This window comes from Rhinolophus sinicus, chromosome 5 (assembly GCF_057876585.1).
Source record: "Rhinolophus sinicus isolate RSI-liver-muscle chromosome 5, RSI-T2T, whole genome shotgun sequence".
Lineage (NCBI taxonomy): Eukaryota > Metazoa > Chordata > Mammalia > Chiroptera > Rhinolophidae > Rhinolophus > Rhinolophus sinicus.
In genome coordinates, this window is record NC_142505.1 from 83244967 (window position 1) to 83260246 (window position 15280).

Here is a 15280-nt window from a genome sequence, read left to right on the forward strand (position 1 = left end):
GTTGGAAATAAGAGTATTTCCCAGGCACCAGCCTGGAGTGAGATGGGGGTTGGCAGGAACACTTCCATAAGCTGCTGGTACAGAGGTGAGATCCCTGTGGGGCGCTCAGGCTACAACAATGATTTATTGAACTCCTTTTGGAGGAGGGGGGCCTGGAGAACCAGACTGTTTTGGTGCAGCTCAGTGCAACTAACTGGTGAGGTTAGGGCCAGAGCTAAACTGTTCAAGCTGATGGAGGAGAGGCTGAGGGCTGCAGCCAGGGAGGCCCCTCTTCCTACCACTCCTCCAAATAAATATTGAACAAACGCTAAGAGAACGTTGGTTTGAAGATGCACCGAATTATGAGCCTGCCCTTGGCTCTCTCATTTTTCTGTCCCGACCTGTTGCAAAAAGATCATAATGATGACTTTAGTGATTCCCTTTTTGTCTTGGGTCATGAGTGCCTCCTATTCATTTATTTATTCATTCTTTCATTCACTCATTCAACAGATATTGCAAAGCACCTACTGTGAGCCAGGCACTGAGGATATGACAGCAAACTGCTTCCTTTCTCCCACTGCTCAGCACCCCATGTTCGATTGAACCAGCAGAGATCTAGGGTTTTTTTGTGTGTCTAGATGGAAGTGGGGTGGGGTGGGGTAGGGGTGGGGGTGGGGTCCTGTCTGCAACTGAAAAACCATCTCCTTGGATGACAAGGAACCATGGTAGAGGTATCTTTCTTTTTGATGCCTGTCCATAGCCCAGCACCAGCTCTTCATGCCCTCAGGATCTGGTGTGTGCATATAAATTCATGCTATTTCCAGGAGAGAGAGAGAGAGAGAGAGAGAGAGAGAGAGAGATTCCTTCTGAGCAGAGCTCCAGACTGGGCAGCTGGGGTGGGGGCGGGGGTGGCAGAGGGGAACAGCAGAGGATGCCAAGCTCCTCCCTCAACTCCTACTGTAGACCTCTCCTGAGCCTCTCTCTGCTTGGGGGGGGGTGGGGGGGTGTAGGCTGCCTACAGGAATCTTGCACCCAAACAGGAGACTTAGTCTTCAGTGGTTTCCCTCAATCCCCTGCAGGAAGGCCAAGAGGCAGGGGGACCCTGGGGCTTGAAAGTCATCCTGAGAAATGCAAGACATTCAAAGAGCACATGCTCCCCTCCCCTGCCACTGCCAGAGACTGCTTGCTTAGCTTGTGCTTCTGGGCATTATTCCAATATTGAAAGGTATGAAGGGGCCCAGTCCTGACAGCCCTGCCCCCCCGCCCCCCACCTTACATGACTTTAGGGAAGAGGGGGAGGAAAGCCCTGAAGTCAGGTTTTCTACTACTCTAGGCTACAGCCCTGACCTGGACCCTCCCGAAAGTCAGAGACCAATGGGAATGTTCACTGAGACTTTGAGGGAAGCAGCAAATCCTACCCCACCCCCCACCCCCGTCCTGGATTGGGGAGCATTGATGCCACCTCAGAGGAAGGCTGTGGGAGGCAGGGATGGATGTGGGGGAAACTGGGGGCTGAGTCTCACGTGCTGAGAAGGGGGGCTGTGTCTGCACAGGCATTCCCCACACACACTGTCTGACAGAACAAGTTGCGTCTTTGCCATGTCTATTTTTAGTCAAAACTGGAAGGAAAGGAAGTTGGGGGGCCAAGCCACCAGCCCCAGCTCCCGCTGCCAGCACCCACATCACGTGGAGGCGGGGAGCAGGAGGAGCCCCAAGTCCCCATTCCTCAGGAAGGCGGGACAGTGTTCCTTCCCACCTGCCAGCAGAAGTGCTGAGCCTGATGGCAGTGATGAGGGGACATCCTTTGGATTGGCAGCTGAGGATGGGGTGCTACCTCCTTTCCCTGCCTGAACACGCGGCTCTGCACTAGATCTCTTTGGCAAAGAAGGAAAAGGTAAAAGAGGAGAAAGACCCAGTTTGGTCTCCTGAAAATAGAACTTAGGTAGCTCTGAGGTGCTTTCTTTTGTGGGCTCTTTGAGTGGAGCCCCAGCTTCCTCCTGAAAGGTTTAAACACCCTGACCTCTATCACAAGGTGTTTGGGGCTGGCTCGTCCTCAGTGGGAGGCTTGTATGAGGCAGGAGCCCATAGATTCTCCTCCACCCACGCCAACAGCAAAGCTGAGGGTAGAGAGGGAGGAGTTTTGCAGTGTCACTACCTCCTCAGCAGGAGAACTCCCTGGCTGAAACCCTGCAGCTGCTTCGGTTATAACTGCAGGTCAGGGAAAGACAATTCAAGTGTCAGGAGAATGTAGTTAGAGCTTGGACTCTCCAGTCAGACAGACCTGGGTTCAAATTCTGACTCCTCTATCTGCTAGCTGTGTGACATTGAGCAAGTAGCTAAACCTCTCTGAATCTCTGTTTTCTCATCTATAAAATAGGGATAATCATAGTACCTGCCCCCACAGGATTGCTGAGGATCACATGACATAATATGAGAAAATGCATATATAGTTGATGACATTTAGAAAGCAGATTTAGCCCAGTCCTGGGGCTGAACCCAACAGTGTGGCTGATCTCAGGCCCATGTTGCACAGATTTGCTCTCAGATGTGACTTTGTTCACCCCATTACTGACCCAAAAGTCTCAAGCCTCTGAGTCCCAAGCAAAAAGCAGAGCTGGAAAAAGTTGTTCCCTTCAGCCACCAGGTGTAGTCCCAAGAATCCCCTCCCCCATCCTTCCTCCCTTGCCCCCGCAGCCCAAGCTAGCTACACACCTAGAATCCTGGGGGAGGAATGGCCTGGGGCACTTTTTCAAGGGTGGGGTGGGGTAGAAAGGTGGAAGGGAATCTCACATAAGACTGTCACGGGGAGAGGGCGGAAATGAAAGAGAGAAGACACACTGCGCAAATACATTTTGGAAGAGTTTCTGTGGGTGGTAAAAACTTTGGAGGAACAGCTGCGATGGGTACACAGACAAGTTTTAGAGGCATCCAGGAACTTCCAAAAGGTATATTCCAAGAGAGAATCCACAGCTTTTAGCAGATTCTCCAAGGGATCTAGGATCCAAAATCATTCAAGGACCACTAGGTCTCTGGTCTGGAAGTCAGGAGATTGGGGCCTTAGATCTCATCTGCCTCGCACTCCTCAGGCAGCAGGCTTTCTCCTCCGTTTCCCCACCTGCTCCATGAAGGTGTAAGACCAACTGAGGTCCATGGTCCAGGTGGGGCATCCTCAGGCTCTGTGAAGTCTGGTGAGAAGTGATGGAGAAGATAACAAGAACTGGTTCTTGGGAGGTAGGTTCCCAGGAAAGTGGGAGGGGGGCTTATCCCACCCCTTCCCAGGAGCTGACTTGGTCCACCAGCCAACATGTCAGCCAGCCAGCCAACGGAAACTGAGCTGCATCCCTCCACCAACCCGGGAGGCTGTTGCTATGGCAACTTCATATTTATCCACTTTAGCTCCTAATTAAGGGGAAAAGCATATAACATATTGGATGTCAAGGAGGCTTTGTGAGCCTCAATTTAGTGGCCGTGCCTGGATGTCAAACTCAAGCGTGATTGCTGTTAATCACCTTCCAAATTACCAAGATAGGTCACAAAGGGAAAGGTCCCTCAGCCAGGGGGCAGCTGGGCCCAGAGATGAAGTGATGGTGGGGACAGGAAAAAGGATCTGTTCAGCATCATGACCTGGGGGCTGCTGGGTGAATGCCTGCTCTGTGGGTGTCTGATGATAAGGTCTGTGGCGACAGGGGCGAGGTCTGTTCTCACTGACCCTAAGTTAGGGATCTCCACCCTGGAGACTCACAAATCAAGGCCCTTGGACTGTGGAGAGGGACTGACCGATAGATGAACTAAGAAGCATGTAAGGACCACCATCTGGTGGCCGCTGACGTCAGAAGGAAGATTGACAGATGAGCAGGGCTGGTAAGAGCAGGCCGACCTGATAGCCGGATGCACAGATTACTGCCATGGAAGATCTGGTGGGAGTCTGCTTAGGAAGCACTGCCAGGGTGGCTGGGTTCAACAGTGCATCTGTGCTCTCTCAAGGGACTGCCTGGCCTCTCACCCCAACTCCAGACCCAGGGCGTTCTCAGACACCAGTTAGAGCAAGCCCTGCTGTGGTGCTTCTTCCCTGCCATTGGAGCTATGGCCAGAGCCACATTCCTGGGAGAAGCCTCGCAGGTCCCCGGGGATGTGGGAGGCGGGGAGTAGAGATTAATAGAGTATAAGGTTAGGAGTAGGGGCACTGAAGGGAGGACGTCAGCAGAGTGGTTAAGAGCATGAGTTACGGAGCCAGGCAGACCTAGGGCAGAGTTTCAGCTTGGCTAGTTAGAGCTGTGCGACTTTGATCAAGTCACCTCACCTCTCTGCATTGGTTTTCTCATCTGTCAGGTGGGGATGATGATAATCCATCCCTCACAGGGCCTTGTGAGGATTTCACACAATGAGAAATGTAAGGAGCTTAGCATGGCGCCTGGTAAGCCCTCAGTAGCTATTTAAACATTATTATCAAAAGAGGCAGGCCTGGGAGGGAGGGGTAGGAGCATGGTGACTGGGGGCTGGGCCTGGGGGCAGGTGAAGACACACTTCCCCTCTGTCCCTTGTTGGTTAAGGCTCCAAGAGAAAGAACTCCCAGAAGGGAACCCTGAAGGCTGGGAGCTGAGCAAGGGTGTGGGAACAAGCGGAACCTGCTGGGCCTGTGTGGGTTGGTTTTCAGCCTCAGAAGGGGGGGTGGGGAAGGAGGTCTTTGTGCTCAAAGTCCTGGTGTCACCTAAGGGCCAGAAAGGATCTTAGTGGAGCCTGAAGCTGGGAGATCATTAGAAAACTACCTGCGATGATTCCACAAAATCTACAGTCTGGGTGAAAGTCTAGGGGGTGGGGCCTGGGAAATAGGTTTTAAAACCCTCCCTGGAGGGTCTGATAATCAGCCAAGTCTGGGACTTACCTGGTCAAAACAAGAGGCCATTGTGGGCCAGAGGTAGAAAGAGCTGGAAAAAGGGGTAGATAAATAGTCCCCAGCACTTAACGTTTTATATATAGCACCAGGGTTTTGCTTGAAAATTGTACTTACAAAGAAAAAAATTCTATAGCTAAAAAGTTTGAAAAATGTCTACTATGGTAATAATAATTACAGCTAACATTTATTGATTTTTTTTTTTACTGTGAGCTTGGCGCTATGCTAAGTGCTTCACATGGATTGTCTCTTAACCCTCTCAATTGGTGCTGAGGTAGGCAAACCCATTAATACAGATGAGGAAACTGAGGTTCAGTTATGTCAAAGGTCACATTGTTTGTTAGTGGTGGATCCAGGATTCAAACCCAGGCAGTCTGAATCCATGGTTGGGCCGTCTTCTCATTCTACAAACAGGAGGTGAAAGTGGCTGTCCCAAGGTCACACAGCAAGTTGGCGGCTGAGGAGGGATTAGAACCCAGGAGCTCTTCTTTTCCTACTGCTCTCCATCCCCCCTTTTCAGACACATTTTGCAGAGCAAAGTTAGGACGCGCCGGCCTAAGGGAAAGGATCTCAACTCTGCCCCCTCAATATAGGTAGAGTCCTGGAAATAGCACGTGGAGTGGAAGAAGCTTGGAAGATTCCTGACTTAGAGGGAGAAGGGAAACTTGGGACATGGTGACCATGGCTGTGGCAGCCTTTCTGGCCTGGTAGGAGGAGTTGCTGTGGCCTGGTTTCCGCAGATGTGGGCTGCAGCCGTCCTGCTGAATGGGAGGCTATTAAGGGAAAATGCTTTGCAAGGAGCTGAGCAGCTGGGAGTGGAGATCATCAGAGCTCTTGAATGGGGGGCTTTGTCCCTTCTGGGGACTGGAAGGCACTTGCTTCTGGGGTCTGTGTCTGGGAGACTGGCTGGTTGAGAGGCCAAGGCGAGTCAACCCCAAGAAGGCTGCGTTTCCTCCCCTGCCTTCCTGTCCTGTCTCTCCCCCCCAGCACTGTCCCACATCCGGGGTGGCCTGGTTGTTAACAACACAGGCTCTGGGGGCCGGAGTTTATGATGTATCAGAGTCTTTGATAGAAACTCTGTAGATGTGAACCTTTGGATGTGTGACTGAGAGTCTCAGTGCCTCCGTTTCCTCATTTATAAAATGGTACTAAGAAGAGTATCTTCTTACGTTGTTAGGAAGACTGACAAGAAGATGGAGTTCATCTTCCGTCTTGCTGGCTCCTGTAGATATCCCCTCCAGCTGAGGAGTTGTTCCTCTTGGTTTCTGTCCATCCCAGGCCCTCTCAGAGCGTAAATTCTTCTCAGGGTCTCACCTTCCCCCCACCCTCCAACAACCAGACAGGAGCTCAAGATGGGTCTCCTTGTTGAGACAGAAGCTGTCTATGGAGAGAGGAGGAAGCATCAGGCCAGGTCCGATCTCCAAAGGAAGAGCTCTGAGGACAGAGTGCAATACATGTGTGATACATGATCACCTACGGCTCCTCTTCCACTCAGGACACTCTCAGAGCCCTAAATCTGCTTGTGCTCTTACCCAGGTTGTGGGCACTGTTTCCTCTGCCTGGAACACTCTTTCACCCCTTTCTCTGGCTAACTCCTACTGTCCTCCAGACGTTAGTTTAAATAATCCTTAGGCCAGGAGGTCCTCCTATGTGTCCCCCACTCTAGTGTTGAAAAGCTTCCGGTCCCCTTGCCTCTAGGGTAAGGACATGTTTACTTTTCTCCCAGCCTGACCCAGAGTAATCAACCTACAAATATTTGTTAGATGAAGATGGGAATGAGTGAATGAAAGAATGAATGAATGATTGGATTCTCTGGCCCAGGCTAGGGGAAGGAGGAAAGGAGAATGTCTGGTGGGTTGAAGAGAAAGGAGAGTGGGTGCTTCAGACAGGACTGTAAGCATATTCAGTTTGGAATCTCGCTCCCCGCCCCCCCTTGGGAGAAAGACCCAAGCTGATCTTCTCTCTTGGGACCCTGTCTTGAAGTTAGGCCACCAGTATCTGTAGTCATATCATTGGCAGAGCTAGTGTTTACTGTAAGCCTACTATGTGTCAGCTACTATGTTCAACACTTTATACACACAAACACATTTATCATGTGCTACATCATTGAATTCTTAAAGCAACTCTGTGAGACAGATACCATAATTATCTTCATTTTATAAAATAGAAAACTGAGGTTCAGAGAAGTGAAGACACCTTGCCCGAGGACACACAGCTAGCAAATAGTGGGGGTGAAAATGTGGTCAGCACCCAGGTATGTCTGTTTGATCCTGGAGCTGACGCTCTTAACCACTCAGCCATCTTGCCTCCCCTGCAGGATGGAGCAGAAGTCACCGTCCCACCTCCCAGGAAATGGAAGTTGCTGGGAAACAAAGCTGGCGAAAGTTCAGAACAAACGTTCAGTTCGTGTTTGGTGAGCAACCACGGAGTACTGGGCCCGGCAGGAAGTGCAGAACTGGCGGCCAGCCTGGCCAGCCAGCTCCCCATCTGAGCAGACAGACAGACAGACCCCAGGAAGAGGAGTGGGTGATGACAGAGGGCTGGGGGGCTGCCAGCCCATGTGGTGGCAACGGCTGGCACTCATCGCCGGGTGGCTCGAGGGTGGACGGTGGTGGGCCCCAGGAACGGCGCGGGTACACAGAGTTGCTCTTGGAGGGGCTGCTTGGAAGGCTTTGCACATTGGAGGCTTAATCACTCGGCATTTGCTGAGCTCAGACGGTGGGTCCTTGGCACTCCAGCCGCTAGCCGGAATGACTTCTATGCCCATCCCCAGAGAGGACGTTTTCCTGCTTCTTAGGGCTCCGCAACGTACTCTAACTTGCTCGTTCTTTCCCAGGGGCTGCAGGATTCCCAGCTTTCAGAGTGCCCTTCTCTCCTGACAGATGTAAATGTCATCTTTTTAGCGAAGCACAGAGCCCCTCAGTCTGTGGGAGACCCTGAGGGCTGCTCTCTCTGCTTGTCCACCAGGCTGGAAGCAGGCGGCCCATTAGGCTCAGCCTTTGGCCGTGTAGAAATTACCCATCGAGGTATGCAGAGAGGCAGTGGTGGGGCTGCTCTGCAGAGTGCTAATTTCTCACCATTCCTCAAGAGAAGTGTGGCTCCTCAGCTGAGGGGTCTGTCACACCCCAGCCCGTGTCCTGGTGTCATTGGGCTGGTTTTGGAGAGCTGAACACAGCAGGAGAGGCCCAGACGCCTGCACTCGGAGTGGGGACCTTGAGCACTCTGAGAAATGGGAGCCCCCACCTCACAGTTCCCATGGCTTGGTGGCTTGGTTGAAGGTGGCAGCCCTCTAACCCACATTCAGCCTTGTCCAGGTGCCATGGGACCAAACCAGGGGCCAGGCATAGTGCCAGGGTGAGGGACTGGCCTCAGTTGCAGTTAGGAGATCAACTTGGGTTGGAGAAAGCGTTGGGTCAGGTGAGAAATAAGAACTGGAAAGGAAGTTGGGGGTGGATTTCCAGCTGAGATGGATATTAGAGTAAGGACATAGTTAGGGATAGGTTGAGATTAGAGATGGGTTGAGGTTGGCATTGGAAATGGGACCGTGTTTCCCCGAAAATAAGACCTAGCTGGACCATCAGCTCTAATGCGTCTTTTGGAGAAAAAATAACACCTGGTATTATATTATATTATATTATATTATATTATATTATATTATATTATATTATATTAATTATATTATATTATAAAGACCTGGTCTTATATTATAGTAAAATAATATATTATAGTAAAATGATTGTCCGTCTACGTCTTATTTTGGGGGAAGCACAGGATTAGGATTATTATTGCTATTAGGGTGAGAATTTGGGGTAGATTTTGGCTTGATTTGGGTGTCAGGGACAGGACTGGGGGTAAAGTTGTAGTTGGGATGAAGGATTGGAGATGAGGTGAGGGACAATAGGGTTATGGATGAAGTGTAGGTTTGCTGTTGGTGTGAGGGTTGGGGTCAGAATGAGATGATACTTGGCTCAGAATTAGACCAGGAAATGACTGGGAAATGGTAGGAAACACGTTGTTTTCTCTTCACTTACCAGAGTGGGCCCTTTCAGAGCAGGTGGAAAACCCAAGTGGGACTACTGGGATTGTCTCAAAAGTTACCTACCTTCAACCACCTGTCTCATCCATTTATCTCCACTTTCCCACATGTACGCCCATCTCCTTCACCTTCCATCTCATGCTCTTTGGCAACGCTCACATGTCGTCTCCTTCCTGACATAGCAGATGTGACTGAGGCCTGCACTGTGTCTTTTTCTAAGCAGCTGCTTTATTGCCGAGTCCTCCGGGCTGGAGAACTGAGCTAGACGCAAGGCATTCCGGGTAGGGCTCCATCAGCCGAGCCCTCATCCGAGGGGTGAGTGGGGACAGGGAGAGCCCCCTCCCACTCCTTCCTGGCCCTTGCCAGGGCCCTGACTTCTCTCTTCCTTTCTGCAGAGGCCCCAGCCCCTGCATGCCCCCTCTCGCTTCTCAGGGTGACAACCTGACATCCTCCAGCACTCAGCGCTGGGGTCAGGCTTTTAAAGCTGTCATTGGGAAGACCGTGGCCCCTCTCTCACTCATTCCACTGCCCCATTGTCCCTTCATGCAGAAACACGCATCAGGGCATGAAGCAGAGGACAACTGTGATGCCTTTTAAATGCAGGCAATTAGTGGCTAAATAAAACATAGAACACGCATCTCTGCCTGCTTCTGGCAGGGACTCATTGAAGGCTGCCTAGATGAGGGATCCTGGGAATAGATTAGGGGACCAGAAGATGGTGGTCCGAATCACCTAGCCTGGAGCCTCTTGCTGGGACAGGGTTGCAGAGAAGAGGGGCTCATGGACTCCTGATATAATCCTCAGTCTTGTTAGGGGTTGGGGTTGCAGAGAAGCTGTGGGTGTCTTGAGGGAGCTGAGGGAGAGTCCTGCAGAATAGTGAGTAGCAGAGGAGAGTGGCTTTGGCACACAACACCCTGGGTTTGCACCCTGGCTCTGCCACTGCCCTGCTGTGTGACTTGGGCAGGCTGCTCACACTTTCTAGGCCTCACCTGCCTTGGCTGTAAAATGCAGATGTTGATAGTCGTACCCACTCGTACCAACCTCTTAGTTGCTAGATTTAAATGAGGTAATAAATGCTCCACACCCCTCAAAAAAGAGGCCTTCCAGAAGGAAGTGAGGCTGAGGCCCGGAAGGGGCAGGGATATTGCTGAGAGGTGTTGCATGCATGGGAGGACAGGGCCTGGAAGGGAGCTGCGAGTCCAGGGGAAGCTGAGCAGATCCCACCCCTGGGCCAGGGGCACCTTCCTCACTGGTGCCCCCTCTCAGGTGTTCCAGAGAGAAACAGGTGATTAGCCTCTTACTGTTAGAGGATGAAAGAGAAAGAACCCAGAGGCTCTGGGAGTCAGTTCCCCATTCAATCATCCCTCCTACCGGGATACACACATAGATAACCTCCTTCGATGACTGGCTGAATGCCCCGGGGCCTCAGTTTCTCTTGCATGTTCCTTGACCCCAGAGAGCCCTTAACAAATACGCATCTTCGCAGACATGTGGCACCCTCTATCCTTCTCCCATCAGTCTCTCCTGTACTGCTCCCAAGCTGAGCAGGGCCCTCTCAGGGGTGCTACTCAGGGGAGGGGGCAGGGATCATGAAGCAACTCAGCAGATGGCAGCTGGGGGGACAGAGAGGCTGGGCCAGGAGCTGGGGTGGCCAGTCACTTGCCTCCTGCTCCCACACGGACTCCCATCCTGAAACTCCAGCTCAGCCCTTTTCTTTAAATAAAAGGAATGACGTCATCCTCCTGCTTAGCTGCTGAGCTAGAGGGAGGTGATCTGAGATACTATGGAGGGGAAGCAAGAGATGCTGGGGCTGAGGGTGGGGAAGCCGAGGGGCAGGGAAAGGACAAGTCCCCCCTGGGAACACGTGTGTGTGTGAGTGTGTGTGTGTGTGTCTGTCTGTCTGTCTGTCTGTCTCCTGGAGTCCACCCATGTGTATACGCTGGGAAAACTGCAGAATCACAAAATGTTAGAACAGACATGGCACTTCCTGGTACTGCTAGGAAAGCAGAGGCTTATAGCTAATGTGGTGGAATTAGACAGATGCAGACAAGGCCCTTCATGTTTCTGAGTCTCAGTTTCCTTCTCTGTAAAATGGGAGTGACAGTGGTGTTGGCCTTTTTGTGCAAAAGGATTGAAAGAGATAATTAATATAAATACCTGTCACATAGTAGGTGCTCAAATAAATGGCTTCTGTGAAAATGATTGGGCAGAAGCAATGCCGGCAGCAAAAGAGCTCTGGGCTGGCATCAGGAGGCCCCCACTGGGATCAGTCCATCCCTTCTTAACAGGAGTCTGGGCTTGGGCTCTGCCAGGTCAGGACGTGGGTGGTGCCTCCTGTTTCTTCAGGCTCCCCTGTCAGCAGCTCCCCTCTGGTTCTGTGGGGCCTAGGAACTGCCTCTGCCCTCCCCTCCAGGTGCAGCCCTGGATCTTTCTGCAGAAGCCCTGGGGTTCAGTTTTCCCTGAGCAGCTCTGAGGCTTCCCCTCAGGGTTTGCAGCTTCCTCCCTCCTGAGCTCTCACTCCTGGGAGGTATCTCCTTGTTCCCTCTCGGGGTCCCTTTTATTCTCCCTCCCCCACTCTCACAAGTGCCTTACCTTCCTTTCGCTCAGTTCTGCTTCTTTTTCTCCGTGTTCCCTCCTCAGTCCCTCTCCCTTTCTCTCTTCCTATTTCTGTCTCTCCTCGTCCCTGTCTCTGATGTCTGTTTCTATTCCATCTCCATCCCTGCCTCTCCTTCCCTGTTTTCCTATCTGCCTCTGTCTGCTAGTCTCTGTGTCTTTCTCCATCTCACACGATTTTTTCCTCCTCCCTAGAACGTGAGTCCCAGCCTTGAGCAAAGGCCTGAGAGGGCAGGTCCGGGCCAGTTATCCAGAAGGGGAAGTCTCCTCCAGCCTGTCTTCCCGCCATGTGGGGTGTAGCCCTGGCTCTCTCTGCTTCCTGAGTACTGGTGTATGTGGGCTGAGGGCAGAAGGCCCATCTTGCCTGTCATCTGGAGAGACGTGTGTGTAAAATGTTAGCTCTGTGGCTCTGATTCAGCTCACAGTGGCTGGCTATGGAACATGATGACGGAAGGGGGTGATGGGGACCCAGAAGAGGGAGCTGGGCTGGAGAGGGAGTCCTGGGACATGGGCAGAGAGAACACTCGATGGGCTAGTGGAGGGCTTGGATGGGGGTTGTAACACTACTGGGTATGGACTAGATGGGGTAAAAGTGAAGGGGGTTCAGAGAAGGGCTGGTATGGGAAGAGGGAGCATTGGGTATGATGAAGGGGACCCTGGGTGGGTGGAAGGGACCTGGGGTGCAGTGATGGGACATTGGGTGAGGATTGAAGGGATGGTTAATGCGGGTGAAGAGAGTATAGGATGGGTGAAAGGGGGGATTACTTGAAGTAGAGAAGCATGGATGTGGTGAAAGGCTGTGAGAAGGGGTCCCTCGGGTGGCCCCTCGGCTTGCTCCTCACCTGTCTCCCTACTTGCACCTCATGCCGGGCCTCCCTGCTCCTGTTTCTCACAGGGCTGCTGCCAGCCCTCATCTCTTGGGCCCTAGACTTCCCCGTCCCCTCCCCCCCCCCCATCTCTCCTCTTTTTCCTCTCCCCCTGCAGTTTTGAGTTGCTAATGGCCCTTCCCATTTAGGACAATTCCCCTTATAGATCCCTCATCACGGGCTTGGGCCCTGCAGGTGACAGACTGTGTTTCAAGGCTGACCATGTAGAAATCTGTCTGTCTGCCTGGGTGTCTGGTCCAAAAAGAAGAGCCCCAGTTCCCATGAGCCCTGGGGTGGTGGAATCAGCAGTTTTCACCTGAAAAGAACCCTGAGCCTGGGGTGTGTGAGCTGAGTGTGCCGCTGGTAAGGATCAGAGCAGGAATGGAGTCTCCAGCACATTGTAGTCAATAATGCTGGAATCCCAGGATGCACCCAGGGCCTCTGGACAGACTGGACCCTGGTACGTACTATAGCCTCCAGTTTGGGGAAGAGGAGACCAATTTCAAAATATGTCATGATAACGATAGTAATATTGGCAAAGCCATCAGTCATCGGCAGTTCAAAGCGATGGGAAGCTCTGTACATTTTTAATTCAAATAACGTCTTTACTGGTATCTATGAGGTGGAGTTATTTTTATCTCCACTTCCCAGAGAAAGAAACTGAGGCTCAGAAAGTTTGTCACCTGCCTGGATTTATACCAGGGCCTATTTGCCTCTACAGCTTGTGCTTTGAACCCCTGCAGACCCTGTGAAGCCCTCACACACAACTCCTGCTATGGGACCCTGGGAGGTGTGAGTGATGGAGGCAAGGATGGGTCATGAGCACTTAGGGCTGCAGCTGTGGGAGGGGCCGGGTCCTCCAGGATCCTCCCCCAAGGCCTGGGACAGCCCTCCAGTCCAGCATGGGCCTGAAGCTGCCGCTGCCTCCACCAACACCCTCAAAAGCTGTTAATTGGTTACACTTGTAGACAATGAGGTGGAGGGGGGGTGACCTAAATTTAGGCTTCTTCCTTGGGCTGTGGGTGGGAACATGGGGCTGAAGTGAGGGGCTGTCCAGGGTCCACGCCTGCCTTTTCAGCCCTGCCCTACAAGCCCAGGGATCCCCTGCCAGGCTGCGGGGGTGCATAACGACCCTCCCCCACGTCTCTGTGTGGGTGCACTGGGCTGCTGTGTTCCTGTGGCACCGGTGGGTGCGTGACGATGGCAGCTCCCACCCAGCAGAGCCGTGAACAGAAGGGGCGAGCTGCCAGCAGCTTTAAATAGCTCCTCGCTGTATCTCACTTACCGAAGCCCCACCCCCACCCCACGTCTGGCTGTCCCTGGGGAGGGGCTGCGTGAGCCCCAGAAATGAGGCCAAGAGGGGCTCAGCTCCCCCAACTCAGAAACACCCTCCAGTCATGGAAATGCCTGCCGAACAACACCTGTTCATCACTATGCCTAAGAGGCACAGCCCACGTTTTTTCTCGGGTAGGAGGGGGGAAGGAAATCTTTTAAGGGACTGTAAGTTGTCCAGGGACAGGCTCTGCCTGGGCCTGTGTCTTGGCTGCCAGGTTGCAGCAGGCAGGTTTTCCTTCAGCCCTCCCTTTAGGGGGTACATGGTCCAGGTCCAGCCTCAGCCAGTCCGACTCTAAGAAGCAGCCCACCACCCCCTGCTCCCAAGTGACCCCCTCAGTCATCAGCTTACTTCCTGGCCTACATCTGTCTCCACACAGACCCTGATGATCTGACCCTGCAACCTTATCTCATCACTCTCCTCAGTCCACACACCTCACTTCAGCTGTGGGACTTTCCTCCTGCTCCCCAAACATGCCCAGCTCATACCCACCTCAGGACCTTTGCACTTGCTGTTCGCTCTGCTTGTAATGCTCTTCTGTGGCTTTTCTCCTGGTTGGATCCAGAGCCACGTTATGATTTTCATGAGTACTTCTTTTTTCGTGCATTCCTTCTTCCATAAAAAGATATACAAATGTAGATTTTATTATTGCATTGGTATAAGTACGAGCATATTATTATATGTTAAAATATGTTCTTTAATTGAAAAGTTCATTGTTTTCTTCTGATTTTAAAAGAAAATATCTTCATGGTCCCTAGATACTGTCTACTGTCCCTAATGGAGAAGTTGGCCCTGGTTGGAGCCTTCTCATAGTTTAGGCCTCAGTTCAAATGTCACTTCCTCCAAAAGACCTTTCTTGAATGCTCCATGTGAAATACCCCCCCATAGCCACACACTGGCTCATTACCCTGCTTTATTTCCTTCACAGAATTTACAACTATCAGACAATATATAGTTCACTAGTTTACTTGTTCTGTCTCCTATAACTAGAATGTAAGTTCCATGAGAGCAGGGACTTTTCTTTTCACTGCTGAACAATCAACACCTCCAGCTATGGGTCTGTAGAATGGGTCAATGAACAGACTTGAATTGCCTGACCAAAACATAGAGGTCCTCCTGTCAGCCACACTAACATTAGTGCTTTCTCTCTCAGGCCCCCTCAGACTCTTCTGAGCTTTAGAGAAAGAAGGGAATTGATATCTAGGCCTCATACACAACTCATTTGGTCTCTCAGAGCCTCCATTTCTTCATCTGGAAAATGGGAAGAATAATGCTGATCTATCCTGAGAATGAAATAAGATAGCTTATGTGAAAGCAAAGTACCAACCCTCAAAGGGGTTTCAGTAAATTCAAGTTTCTTTTCTCCCTTCTCACTGGCTACCTCAGAGCTTGTTCTTGCCCACAGCAGAGGAACCTCATGGCACTGAGGTCTCCATAGCTCTAAATACAGTAGGTGCTCAATAAACATTTGTTAGTTACTGGTTGACCATGTCTTCCCTTCCTCCTCCAGCAAAACCATAACCACAGCCTAATGGAAATTCAGAACATCTTCCCCAACTGCT

At 51.7% G+C, this 15280-nt stretch overlaps 1 long non-coding RNA gene across 1 annotated transcript in view; it reads left to right on the forward strand.

The window, feature by feature from the left end:
* Positions 1–1069: 1069 nt before the first annotated feature.
* LOC109451127 (uncharacterized) overlaps positions 1070–15280 on the forward strand; it is a 47117-nt gene continuing 32906 nt past the window's right edge. Inside the window, exons 1-2 of the long non-coding RNA XR_016021353.1 lie at positions 1070–1204; positions 7188–7283. This is a non-coding gene — a long non-coding RNA (uncharacterized LOC109451127). The remainder of the gene's footprint in view (positions 1205–7187; positions 7284–15280) is intronic.